This window comes from Macrobrachium rosenbergii, chromosome 41 (genome assembly GCF_040412425.1).
Source record: "Macrobrachium rosenbergii isolate ZJJX-2024 chromosome 41, ASM4041242v1, whole genome shotgun sequence".
NCBI lineage: Eukaryota > Metazoa > Arthropoda > Malacostraca > Decapoda > Palaemonidae > Macrobrachium > Macrobrachium rosenbergii.
Genome location: NC_089781.1, coordinates 90,966,281 through 90,980,588, shown reverse-complemented (window position 1 = coordinate 90,980,588; position 14,308 = coordinate 90,966,281).

Sequence of the window (14,308 nt, the reverse complement as noted above, 5' to 3'; positions counted from 1 at the left end):
TTCATTTTGATTCACATTTTGCTACGGCATCAGAACTTTACATAGAACAAATTTCTGTCAGGATGTATACGCTATACGCATAGGGATAACAAGAGAGAGAGAGAGAGAGAGAGAGAGAGAGAGAGAGAGAGAGAGAGAGAGAGAGAGAGAGAGAGAGAGCTCAAAGGTCATAAGAGGTAACACGAATCATGACGTTTCACTCCTGGAAGATGCCCGAGTACAAGACGAGTTCAAACAATTCCGTCATTTCCGACTTTTTCTCGCAATTCGCTTAGTTTGATTTTGATAAGCAGTTATCAACTTGTATCACTTGCGCCTATGAAAATTTATTTGTATCTTGACCTTTTGAAAATACACCCCCAAAATATACAATTTTCTCCTCAAACATAGGTTTCAAACACCAACATGGAGAGATTACTCTGAAAGAGGAAGATAATTTTATGCCTCAATCATTTTCTCTATAAAATACCTAACCCTGAAAGCCATTTCAGTCAAATTTTATTTACAGGATACAAAGCAATAATAACCAGCTCACAAAAGGGGAATAATTTTAGAACAGCAAATTAACAAATATATGATAAAAACATAACAAAACAATGTAACAATCCCTTAAAAACACTCTTACAGGTTAAAAAGTAGAAAAGAGACGTAGGGGAGAGAGAGAGAGAGAGAGAGAGAGAGAGAGAGAGAGAGAGAGAGAGAGAGAGAGAGAGAGAATTGGATTTAGCAGAAGGAAACGAAAGAGATAAGATAAAATTAGGCAAGTTCATCATGAAAAGACTTGACATGAATAGGAAGCCACGATTCTTCCAACCACACCCCCCGCCATCCTCTCCTCGCCTCCATAAAAGGAAAACCAATATGAAAAAAATATATATGTATATATATATATATATATATATATATATATATATATATATATATATACATACATATAATATATAGGCTATATGTGTGTGTCTGTGTATTTGAGGAGAAACTAATATATATGATCATGTGATCTTGAAAGAGATAAAATGTACAGAACATACAATCTGAAGCATTAACACTAACATCGCTCCTCTCTCTCTCTCTCTCTCTCTCTCTCTCTCTCTCTCTCTCTCTCTCTCTCTCTCTCTCTCTCTCTCTCCCGGCTTTAAAATGCAGATGAAATCTTTTTCCCTCCCATATATGCAAAGAAAAGCCTTGACTCAGAATTTCCAACTGTTTGCCTAATTTTGTTCTTAATTTCTGTTCTGATTCATAATGAAAATCTTCCGTTCTTGGTCTCTGAATAATTCGTGACTCCAAATATCATTGTAGTCTACTTCAGTTTCCGATTCCAAAACTGGCTCTTGACTCTTGTACCACTTGCTGAGGCCAAAACTCTTTGTTGATTCCTGTTCTGTTTGCATTCCAAATTTTAATTCTGATTCCTGTTCTGTTTACCGATCCCAAAATTCACTCTTGATTCTTGTTCTGTTTTCTGACTCCAAAACTCGTTCTTGATTCCTGTTCTGCCTCCTGATTTAAATATTTGTTCTTGTTTCCTGTTCTGTTCGATGATTCCAAAATTTGTCCTCCATTCCTGTTCTTTTTAAACCTATTCCCAAATTTGTTCATGAGTACTAGACTCTTTTTTATGTTAATGATTCGTATTATGGTTTCAGATTTTAATTAGAAAAATCTAATCCTGACATCATCCAGAATTTCTGCCACTGATTCTCAATTTCCAGGATAGTTCCCATTTCCCAAATGGTTGTCAATTTCTTGGCTGGCATCCGACTACCATAATGATTCCCGTTTTCCAGGTTATACTTCCCTATGGCAAAATGATTTCCAGTTTCCATGATGCTTTAAGATTCCTATCACACTTCCCAATTTTCATACCAGTTCCCGAATTCCACCTCAGTCAACAATCTCCATCCTGGCTCCCAGTTCCCAGGGTTTGAGATTCCCATCACGGTTCCCAACTGTCACACTAGTTCCCGACTCCATCTTTGTCTACAATCTCCATCCTGGTTCTCTTCCCAGGCTGGTTTCCTAGTTCCATAGAGGTTGCCAGATTTCCAGTCGGGTTCACGATTGCCATAATGGCTCCCAATTTCCAGACTGGTTTGAGATTCCCATCACGGTTCCCAAATTTAATACTAGTTCCCGTGTTCCATCTCAGTTTACAAACAGCATCCTGGTTCCCAGTTCCCAGGCTGGTTTGAGATTCCCATCACGGTTCCCAATTTCCATACTGGTTCCCGGATTCAATCTCGGTTGACAAACTCCATCCTGGTCCCCAGTTCCAGGGCTGGTTCCCGAGTTCCCAAAAGACTGCCAGATTTCCAGTCGGGTTCACGATTTCCATAATGGTTCCCAATTTCCAGGCCGGTTCGTCTCTGCCAGGACGAACCTCTTAAACAAAGAACTATTTTAATATGCCAATCTTATTGGCACTGGAGGCTAAACAGCGAGATCTTAATCGCAAAATTATGCAGTCATCTATCAGGAGGGCTCTCGCGGATGCTATACCCGCCGAAGGTGCCCCTAAGGCCCAAAGTCCCGCCTGGGTAGGGCACCTCGTCGACCGTCGTGACCTAATGGGAGAAAAGTGCCCGCCGATCTTTATGCAGTGATGCAGCCTTAACGTCGCTTATTAGACTTCGCCCGGATTTTTCTTCTCCTTTTCTTCTTCTTATTTTTTTCCTATCCTGAAAGGGAGGAGGAGGAGGAGGAGGAGGAGGAGGAGGAGGAGGAGAGGTACAGGCAAAGTAGTCCAAGACCCAACTTTGCATATGTGATAAGAGGCAACAAAGTCCAAAAGACGGGTCATAGTGCAAATTGAGAGTTATCTTTTGTCGGTGATAACAGCCATCTTGAACATCTCCAAATTGAGGATAAAATGTTATCCGGGATAACAACAAAACGATATGCTGGATCTCAAATCTAAACGGCTTGTCTTACTGCAAGCTAAGCAAGTGTTATTATCCGTGATAACAATGGAACAGAATGTATTTACACTGAGAATGCAGTGTTATCAATGATAACGAAGCAAGGGAACCCACAATGAAGTGTTATCCACGATAACAAAGAACCACCAACAGAACAATGGGTAACATTATCATTATAATGTGTTAAAAGGAATTCACAATTTTTAATACATATTACTTGTGATAACGCAAAAAATCACCAGACGCTGCTTTGCAGTGTAAATAAACATTATGGTAATAGTTATATATGATAACACCAAAAACAATAGTTTGTTTTAAGTGAAAACAACAGAAGTGGATAACTAACGTAATACAATTAGAATAACGTAAAAATGACAGCAATGTTAAATGAGAATAATTGAAATCCTGTTTTTTTATATATCTTCCGACTGAGCAACAAGTGTTATCCACGATGGCCTCCCACGAAACAACGGATGCCATCCAAACCGAGAATCGCGTGTTATCCAACTTTCAGGGATGATGCAGATCGGTGGGGGAGGAAGAAGAAGAAGAAGGAGAAGAAAAAGAGCTAAGATCAAAGCCCCTATAGAAGGCTCTAACGCAATAAAAAGAAATAGAGGAGTCTGCCCCTCGAGGATAATTAGAGGTCTGGCGTTATCCGTTTTCTTTTTGATTTCCCTTTCAAACGTTTCCTGCAGGCTACGGGGTAGGGGGGATAGGAGAAGGGGTAGGAGAACCTCCTAGGGGAATAGAAGGGGAAGGGGTATGGGAGAAAGGGGAGAGGGAATAGGAGAAGGGAAAGGGGGAACAGGGGAAGGGGAAAAGGGAATAGGAGAAGAGGTAGGGGAATAGAAGGGGAGAGGGAATAGAAGGGGTAGGAGGAACAGGGGAAGGGGAAAAGCAATAGGGGAAGGGGAAATAGGGGAAGGGGTAGGGGAATAGAAGGGGAAGGGGAAATAGGGGAAGGAGTAGGGGGAACAGAAGGGGAGAAGGAATATAAGGGGTAGGAAGAACAGGGGAAGGGGGATAAAAGGGAGGGGGAATAGAAGGGGTAGGGGAACAGGGGAGGGGAAATAGGAGAAGAGGAGGGGGAATAGAAGGGGCATGGGGGAACAAGGGAAAGGGGAGGGGAATAGGGGAAGGAATAGGAGATGGGGTGGGCGTACGGGGAGTGGGGAGGGGAATATTACAAGGAGGGGGATATGGGGCATTGCTGGGGTTCCCGTTTATTCGCACAACCAAGAACACTAAATAAGGAAAAGGTTTGGAACAAGCCCTTCGGACATTGATAAGGGTAATCACAATTCTCATTCGCCGGGGAGAGAGAGAGAGAGAGAGAGAGAGAGAGAGAGAGAGAGAGAGAGAGAGAGAGAGAGAGAGGCAAAAATAAAATCTGGAGATGGGGAGAAATAGGAAGAAGAAAACATACGGGAAGAAAAGAAAAAGAAAAGAAAAGGAGAGAGAGAGAGAGAGAGAGTAGCAGAAGATGAGGGAAAGGTAAAAAGTAGTAGTTAAAGAATTAAGAGAGAGAAAGCTATCAGAGATATAAAAAAATGAGAGAACGAGATAAGAGGCGATAGTAAAAGAGAGAGAGAGAGAGAGAGAGAGAGAGAGAGAGAGAGAGAGAGAGAGGCAAAAATAAAATCTGGAGATGGGGAGATTTAGGAAGAAGAAAACATACGGGAAGAAAAGAAAAAGAAAAAAAGAAAAGGAGAGAGAGAGAGAGAGAGAGAGAGAGAGAGAGAGAGAGAGAGAGAGACCAGCCCATACTTTTTGCGTAGGCATTTGATTGAGCCGAGGTCATGCGCGCGCATGAGTGAATAAGCGCCTAACGACCATCTTTACCCCGAGACTTAATGGGTCATTCATCGCGGTTAATAATGCCGCGTCGCTCAAAATTTAGTAATCGTAGCGAGTCCCGGGGTGCATCCTGCACTTTATGGCTCTCCTAAAAGGATACCCCGGGCGAATTTACAAGTCCTGGGCATCGAAGGCGTCCTCCTACCCCTCACCCCGATGCCCCTACCAAGGTATCATGCGGCCCGAATTATGTGCATCGGTATGTTACCGCCGTTTTCTGTTTCGGCAGGAGAAGAGACACAGGGGGTACTCTCGCATTTTGCAAGACGTCGGGATGAACGACTTGCTTGCTTATATATTACGAGATTCGCTGCGATTTTCGGGGAACTGGATCAACTGTGTCCATCAGGGAAACTTGATCTGATTGAACGGACGAAGAGGTGATGATATTCGATGGCAAAAATGATTAGTGATTGGGTTATTTAAATCATTATCTATTTAGTCATTGTTTGCTTTATTTCACAATGCCTTCCAGTTGATTAAGAAAGGTTCTGAAAAAAAAATATATATATATATATATATATATATATATATATATATATATATATATATATATATATATATATATATATATATATAGATAGATAGATAGCTAGATAGATAGATAGACAAATAGATAGATCTATGTACATATATTTTATATATATATATATATATATATATATATATATATATATATATATATATATATATATTCAACAAACACACGAATGAGCAGAGTTCCAAAGTCTATGCGAGAAAGTAATGCAAAACAATGAAAGCTCACAACTCAAAAAATATTCGTGGTTGAATACAGCAAACTTGATCGTATTTTAAGAATATGTTTATTCCTTTAAGCCGAGAAGACTTGCTACGAGGCCCCAGGATTGGTGGAGGCAGAAGTTTCAACTCCTCTTTTTTCTTTTTTTCTTTTTTTTGTTTTGGCAGAGGGCGATGCAATGCCCCTGTCTAGCCCAAGCCCGAAGAATAAAAGAAATATGAGATGCGAACGAAATAATGAAAGTGAAGGATTTAAAATAGAAGATAGCAACCAGGCATTCATTGAGAGAGAGAGAGAGAGAGAGAGAGAGAGAGAGAGAGAGAGAGAGAGAGAGAGAGAACAAGTCGAAGAGGAAAAAATAAGAACATTTAGAGGAGAACAGAGAAAGAGGGAATGACTGAAAGAAACAAGAAAACAAGAAAGGCATCCCGAAGAAAGCAAGAGAAGTCATTTCAGTAGAAGATACGAGATAACTCTGGGTGAAGAAGAAACAGTGAATGTCTTGAAAATACTTTAATAAGTGGAATTTAAGGATGAGAGAAGAGAAATTTAAATAAAAGATGAATACAACAGAAAGTGTGAGAATCTCAGAGAGAGAGAGAGAGAGAGAGAGAGAGAGAGAGAGAGAGAGAGAGAGAGAGAGAGAGAGAGAGAGAGGAATAGAAATTTTCAAATGAAACTGAAGGCTGAAGCTGAATAAGAAAGAGAGAGAGAGAGAGAGAGGGAGAGAGAGAGAGAAAATTTCAAAAGAAACTGAAGCTGAATGAGAGAAGAGAGAGAGAGAGAGAGAGAGAGAGAGAGAGAGAGAGAGAGAGAGAGAGAGAGAGAGAGAAAATTTCAAAAAAACTGAAGACTGAGCTGAATGAGAGAGAGAGAGAGAGAGAGAGAGAGAGAGAGAGAGAGAGAGAGAGAGAGAGAGAGAGAGAGAATTTTAAAAAGAAACTGAAGGCTGAGTCCGAATGAGAGAGAGAGAGAGAGAGAGAGAGAGAGAGAGAGAGAGAGAGAGAGAGAGAGAGAGAGAGAGAGAGAGAGAGATCAAAGTTTAGGTCAGAGGGGTAAAGAAACCAAAGTTTCTAGCAAGAGAATACGAGAAAAGGAAGAAAATTCCGACGGAAAGAAGAATGTGAAAATAACAAAATAGAATGTATTTGAAAAAGAAACAAGAAAAGGGAATTGGAGTGAGGAGGAAAAGACAAAATTATAAAAGGAGTGGGGACAGGAAATCAGCCAGAAAAAAAAAAACAAGTAATAAATGCGCCGAAGTTTCTTCAGCGCAATCGAGACGACTGAAAATAGGTCTATCTTTCGGTGGTCTCGGATTATAATGCTGTATGATCCTCGGCCCATGAAACTTTGACCACGGGCCGGTGGTGGCCTGTCCTATATCGTTGCCAGATACATGACTATGGCTAAATTTAACCTTAGGATAAAAACTACTGAGGCCAGAGGGCTGCAATTTGGTATGTTTAATGATTGGAGGGTGGATGATCAACATAACAATTTGCAGCCCTCTAGCCTCAGTAGGTTTTAAGATCTGAGGGCGGACAGAAAAAGTGCGGACAGAAAAAGTGCGGACAGAATAAAGTGCGGACGGACAGACAAAGCCGGCACTATAGTTTTCTTTTACAGAAGACTAAAAGCAAAACTGGATAATAATCATATGGTACAAAAAGATTTTGGCTAAAATGAATAATAACTTGAGCAAAAAAATAAAATAAAATAAAATAAAAACAAGTCTAGCCTAATTAACAGATACGAAATGAGAATTTGGTGTCCATCTACCCAAGTGTGACTTTTCCATAAAATGACTATTTTGACTGTCACAGGACCTCTTTATTTTCGAATGGTGCCTTGAGAAGGTGCACTCAATGACAAATTCAATGAAATCCAGTTTTTGAGTATTCTGCAAGCACAGGTGGCACTTGAGTTGTTATTCATGAAAGCACAAAAAATAAACAAAGAAAGAATCCAATATATTTTGAGGATAATCCTATACCATACTACAGAGTCCTTCGCTCGATACATATCCATGACGTCGTATATACATGAATGACCTTAGCGATCTATACATATCTATACATCCCTCGAGGATACCGCAAGTGACAGGTGAATGCAAAAAAGGCAGTATATCTCATTAGGTGCATCTGGTGTGAGGTGTCACCAATAGTGATTCTCTTTTTTTTTTTTCGAGACACAATACCGCACACCGACGTGAATAAGGACGCAGAGGGGAAAAATGAATGTACAAAAAATAAACACCGAATGAAAGAGGAGGGACTGGAAACGGCGCTAAATGAAGGGGAAATGAAAGCGTAAAACAAAATGGGACATGTGAGAAGTCATTCTGAGTTTTAATTAAAGATATGAATGAATATTTGATATCAGTTGAGGGAATTTGACGTGCGGAGTACATCCGGAATAAAAAGTTATAATTTTAACGTGAGAAAGAAGTAAATATCAGCTAAAGAAAGATTCAAAAGAAAGATTCAATAGATAAAAAAGAGAGGAGAACGAGATATGACGGGGAGAAGGAACTGAGTAATAAATGCAAGAGTTATATAGGGGGAAAAAATAGTTAGAGGAAATCTTTTTAAGACAGGAAAATTTTAAATCGAAAAGGCTATCAGCTTTTAATACCTTTATCACTTTGTCAACTTATCATCGTTAAACGATTTATTTTCCTATCAATCATATTTATTTAAATGCATAAAGCAGTATCAAAGTAATTCACAACGCTGCCAGTATAAACATGTAACTATCAGACGCCCCTAATATTTTTTTAGATTAAAATGTATCGTACTTAAATACTGAAACTATAACGATTGCAGAATGGAATATAGAATTTTGGCCAAAAGGCCAAATGCTGGGAACTATGAAGTCATTCAGTTGCCTATATAACGATTACAAGTAAAAGAAGAAGGGTTTCCAAGCCTATTAAACATGACACTGGACTGTCGTGCAATTGGAACTTCCGAACTTCAAGCGAAGATGCAACGCATTACTACCCTAATGCAACTCAACTTGTATTTTAATTATTTTACTTACATTTTTGTTTATTTGTTTATTAGTTTCTTATTTGTTTTTCTAAAAATTGATCCCCTCTTTCTGTGTTTCCCATTACCTCTGTTACTTTGTTCGAATGAACACCATATTCTTTGGGAGCTTGAATTTCCAGTCAATGGCCCAGTGGTGGGCTGGTTCCGTATGAATAGGGTTCATCTTCTGAATAATAATAATAACAAGAATAATTTCTTACAAGACCACGAAATTATTTCAAATGGGTTTCTGGGGTTCTTTTAAAGACGACATTGTGAAATGAATAGTCTTAATGAAATACGGGAAAAATTACATTTGTGAAAGAAAGCAGAAACAGAAAGAAAATGACATTTCCATAATAAATGGGGAAAAAAGTTATGCAAAATGTACACGCACCTGAAAGATACAGAAAAGAAACGACTTAAGGGTGAGCTACTGTCGACAAAAAGAAAAAGAAAGAGGAAACAGCATCTTTAAGGATTTGGAAACATAAAAGAAATTGAAGGAAAACGAATGAGAAGATTCACTCAATCTTAATAACTGTGTTAATCAGATCCCCAAGCTAAAATTCACAGTACTTGGATATCAGAAATATATTGTACACACCCATTTATATGTATGTATATAAATGTGTGTATGTTTTATATATATATATATATATATATATATATATATATATATATATATATATATATATATATATATATACATACATACATACATACATATATATATATATATATATATATATATATATATATATATACATACTATATATACACATACAGACAGCTAATAACTTGTTCACAGATGATGAGGTATAAGACACTATTACTCTATTTGATTTAATTTTCATTACCACTCTTAAAAGCATCCAGCAAAAACAAGGAATAATATGGTTAGACAGATACACTATGATATTTGTTTCTTTGTTAAAGTAACGGTTCGTTAATTTGTTTCTTTAATACAGAACGTAGCAAAGAATATGACTGAATAGTTTCAAGTCATTTATGATTTGCAATCTAGATTTAGCCAATAAAACTTATCGTGTTTTGACTAACGGAACGAATTCAGTTTTCAATCATGATCATTTTCGCAAATCATCTACTTGAGCAGCACCAAGGATCATTTTTGCATACAATCAGAGATTTAAGGTGATTTTAAGATGGATTTAAAGTTCTTAACATGGAGAACGCGCCCTAAAAATTGAAAGAAATCACGATGACAAGCAAATCGAGGTCTTATATAAACAGACCATTCTTTCTGCTTTTAGAATAACCTGGCCTTATGCCATCGTCGGCTCTTGCTCCCTAGAGTAGCTTGTAATGAGAGATATATCTATAGAACTGAACTGAATATAGAATTTAGGCCAAAGGCCAAGCACTGGGACCTATGAGGTTATTCAGCGCTGAAACGGAAATTGACAGTAAAAGGTTCGATAAAGGTTTAACAGGAGGAAAACCTCAAAGCAGTTGCACAATGAATCAACTGTTAGTAGAGGGTGGAAAGTAAGATGGGAAGAAAGAGAATATGAAAGGAGATACAGTAAAAGGAACGAAAGGGCGTTGCAACTACCCCCGTACGGAGGATATATCTATAGAGACAAGTACATCATAATACTATACATACGTACTCTTCGTCCTTAATATAGCCGAACAATCCTTGAAAATCAAGTGAAATGAAAAAGAAAAGAAATTTACAATTGGCCTCGAGTGCCACTTGGCGGCACCCAGCGCCGGCGATACGTATCTCAGATGGCACTCAAAAGGGCGTCGCGTTACCTTTGTGGCACTGAGGAAGACATGTGAGAAGCAGTGCCACGTTTCGCGTCAGCTGATAAAAGTCCCATTTCTATTTATAAAACGTTCTTCTGTTAACCTGCATATTTACGGACAGATCTTAAGAGAAAACAAAAACCAAAATTTATGTGTATTTTCATTCTGTATGAATGTTTATCTTCGTTTTTAGATTCTTTTTATAAATACAACGGATTAATCAAGGGCTGAAATGGCAACCTTTGCGAACCTTGTCGAGACGACTGTTGCAAACAAAGAGCGACACGTCAGTGATGCAACAGCTGTGGAGGAGCTTTCAACAAACAACATTAATCTGGGTGAGAAAGGCAATGGTGTATGTCAGAGAGAGAGAGAGAGAGAGAGAGAGAGAGAGAGAGAGAGAGAGAGAGAGAGAGAGAGAGAGAGAGAGTTTGCAGCTGTGGTTAGAGTATATGCAATTTTCTTTTGCTAAAATAAAAATAGATAAATGAAGTATTTACTCATTGAAAATGATTGTGTTGATAAACGGAAATATGGAAATTTCAAGGTCACAAAATCGTCTTCAACTGAATAAAACCGCTGCACACGAATTTAAAAATTCATTTCGATTTCCACTACACGAAATAAATTTTAGCATGTAATGTTTGTAAAACAGGCCGATTACAATGGTAACAAAATTTACTGATCTAGCTTGGAAATGATGATTATGCGAATACTCACCGAAACTAAATTACTTTAAGAAATTCATAAAAAGGCATGAAACATTTTCATTTCCTTTTCCTTTATTATCTAAAGAGCAATTATATTTTTCAGCACTACAATGAAGTTCGAACATGTTAAAACGCAGATACTTCAACTGCAAGCATGAGTGAATGAACGAACTGTGGTCATGAAATATGCAAATTCTCGACCTGCTTGAAATATCTGCTTCCCTTCCTCAGCTGAATCATGATTACCTGATAAGCTATAAGACTGGCGGACTCAGCCATCTACTCATAAAAGTTCATAGTTGCCAGAGGTGTGCATCTAGTCTGGCTGAGGTGTTTGCTGCACAGAAGGTCCTAGGTTGGTTAAGGATCTTTGACCATCGTTAAATTAACATTTAAGAGAAGTCTTTGGCTACCGAGGATTTTTTGGTTTGGTTGAGAGCTTTTGACCCTAGGTGGGTTTCTAGTTTGACTGAGGATTTTTTTTATCAAACTTTAGTTTTCAGTTTGCTAGAGTTTCTACAAATGAATTTTCCAGTTAGAATATATGTGGCCACATTGAAGTTTCCAGTTTAGATATCTTTGGCAACAATGAAATTTCCAGTTTGCATATCTTGGGTCATAGATGAAGCTCCCAGTTTGGATATCTTTGATCATAGATGAAGCCTCCAGTTTGGATTTAAATCAAGTTTCCAGTTTGGATATCTTTGTTCAAAGATGAAGTTTTTGGATATCTTTGGTCACAGATGAAGCTTCCAGTTTGGATATCTTAGGTCATAAATGAAGTTTCCAGTTTGGATATCTTTGGTCATAAATGAAGTTTCTAGCTTGGATATCTTTGGTCATATATGAAGTTTCCAGTTTGGATGGCTTGGGCCATAGAGGAAATTTCCATTCTGGAGATTTTTTTGCCATATTGAGGTTTCCAATTTGGAGATCTCTGGCAGTGAAGTTTTCAGTTTGGATATTTCCGGCCAAAGTTACATTTACAGTTTGGATATCCCTGGTCCTATACTGAAGTTACTAGAATGGATATCTCCGGCCACAGTAAGTTTCCAGTTTGGATGTCTCTACACATACTGACGTTTCCAGTTCGAATATCTTTATCCAAAGTGAAATTTCCAGTTTGAATATCTTTATCCAAAGTGAAATTTCCAGTTTGAATATCTTTATCCAAAGTGAAATTCCCAGTTTGAATATCTTTATCCAAAGTGAAATTTCCAGTTTGAATATCTTTATACAAAGTGAAATTTCCAGTTTGAATATCTTTATCAAAGTGAAATGTCCAATTTGGAATATCTGGCAATCATTGATCTTCAAGTCTGGATGTTTCTAACCATAGTGGACTTTCCAGTCAGAATATTATAGTAAAAAATTTCCAGTTTGAGAGAAAGCCCGTTCAGTGCCTGAGAATACATATAATTGGGTTGTTACGTTATTTCAATTTTTAATAAATTTTTCGTAAAGAGTCTGTTCTAAGAGTGATTCAGTTAATTTGTCTCGTACTCCACGAAAGACAGAAAGAAAGAAAGAAGTGTTATTTTGAGTAATTGAGTGTGTGTGTTTGTGTGTGTGTGTGTGTTCAAATGTTCAATTCATATGACTCATCAAATAGTTCTCGTTGTGGATGAATTCTGCTCTACAAATACAACATAATAATAATAATAATAATAATAATAATAATAATAATAATAATAATAATAATAATAATAATAATAATAATAACTAATGAACAACATGCAACAGCACAATTACACTGACAGTCTCATACCTGCAAATAATAACAATAACAGGAAGGCTATCAAGAGCAATCATAATAGAAATCAACGTAAATAGTTAAACACACAGAGTAGGAATACAAAATATCAATAAATTCAGAGTAATGGTCTTTAAGTGCTGGTAGCGAGTAAAACATTCACCGTTGATATATTCTATTAAAGCTGATCGTTCTCTCTCTCTCTCTCTCTCTCTCTCTCTCTCTCTCTCTCTCTCTCTCTCTCTCTCTCTCTCTCTCTCTCTCTCTCAGGTAGTTGCATCGACCACCAAGTGTCGCGACGAAATAATATAGCGGTCTTGGATTACTGCGTGATTTATTGAACTTAGTGAAATTAATTTGTAGCTGGAAATATTCCGAATATTACTAAGGTCTTTTAAGACGTAATTCAAAATTTGTGAATATTTTTTGTTATATTTTTTTATAAAACACGAAGGCAGGGAGTCAAATCCAAATGCAAAAAGCTTTCAGTAACTTTACAAGTATAAGACTATCCTGTACATCATGTTGAGACAAAAAAATTAATAATCTAAGTATACCTATTGAGTATAAATACACCCACACACAGACACAATATAAATTATATATATGTGTGTGTGCATATACACATACACATACATAAGGCTTCATTATTAATATTATATATATATATATATATATATATATATATATATATATATATATATATATATATATATATATATATATATATATATATATTTATATTATACATCATATAATATACATACATTTACATATGTATATACATGTATATATGTATATATATATATATTATATATATATATTATAAATATGTATATATATACATATATACATATATATATATATATATATATATATATATATATATAAATATATATATATATACATACATATATATATATACATATATATATACATACATAATACATAATGGAGGCTCCTCCTTCGCAGTCAATAGAACTCACCGGGCGAGATCGCGGCCGTTCATTACCCGTAATAAAATGGCGAGATCATAGCGTACGCACCGAAAAATCATTTTTAATATCGAGTAATTTTCGCCAGGCCTTGAGCAGGAAACACGTCCAATCTCCCCAGGATTGTTTTTACGACGGAGGCAGGTTAAGGATGATGCTCCTGATCATCATTCGTAAGGGATTGTGGCTATTATTAATTCGCCAAGTAGGAAAAAATTAAAAATGAAATGCGGGCGGTATTACCTTCGCTGAATTTTGATATGCATGTATGCAAATTTTTGCGTCCGTGGTTCAGGCTGCTCCTCCACGGTTTTTTTTTTTTTTTTTTTCTCTTAGGCCTTTTTTTTTATCTTTTTCGCTTATGGAGGTTTTCATTTTAATAATAATAATAATAATAATAATAATAATAATAATAATAATAATAATAATAATAATGATAATAATAATAATAATAATGTTAGCGATTATCAATTATCTTCATAACTATTCTTGTTAGTA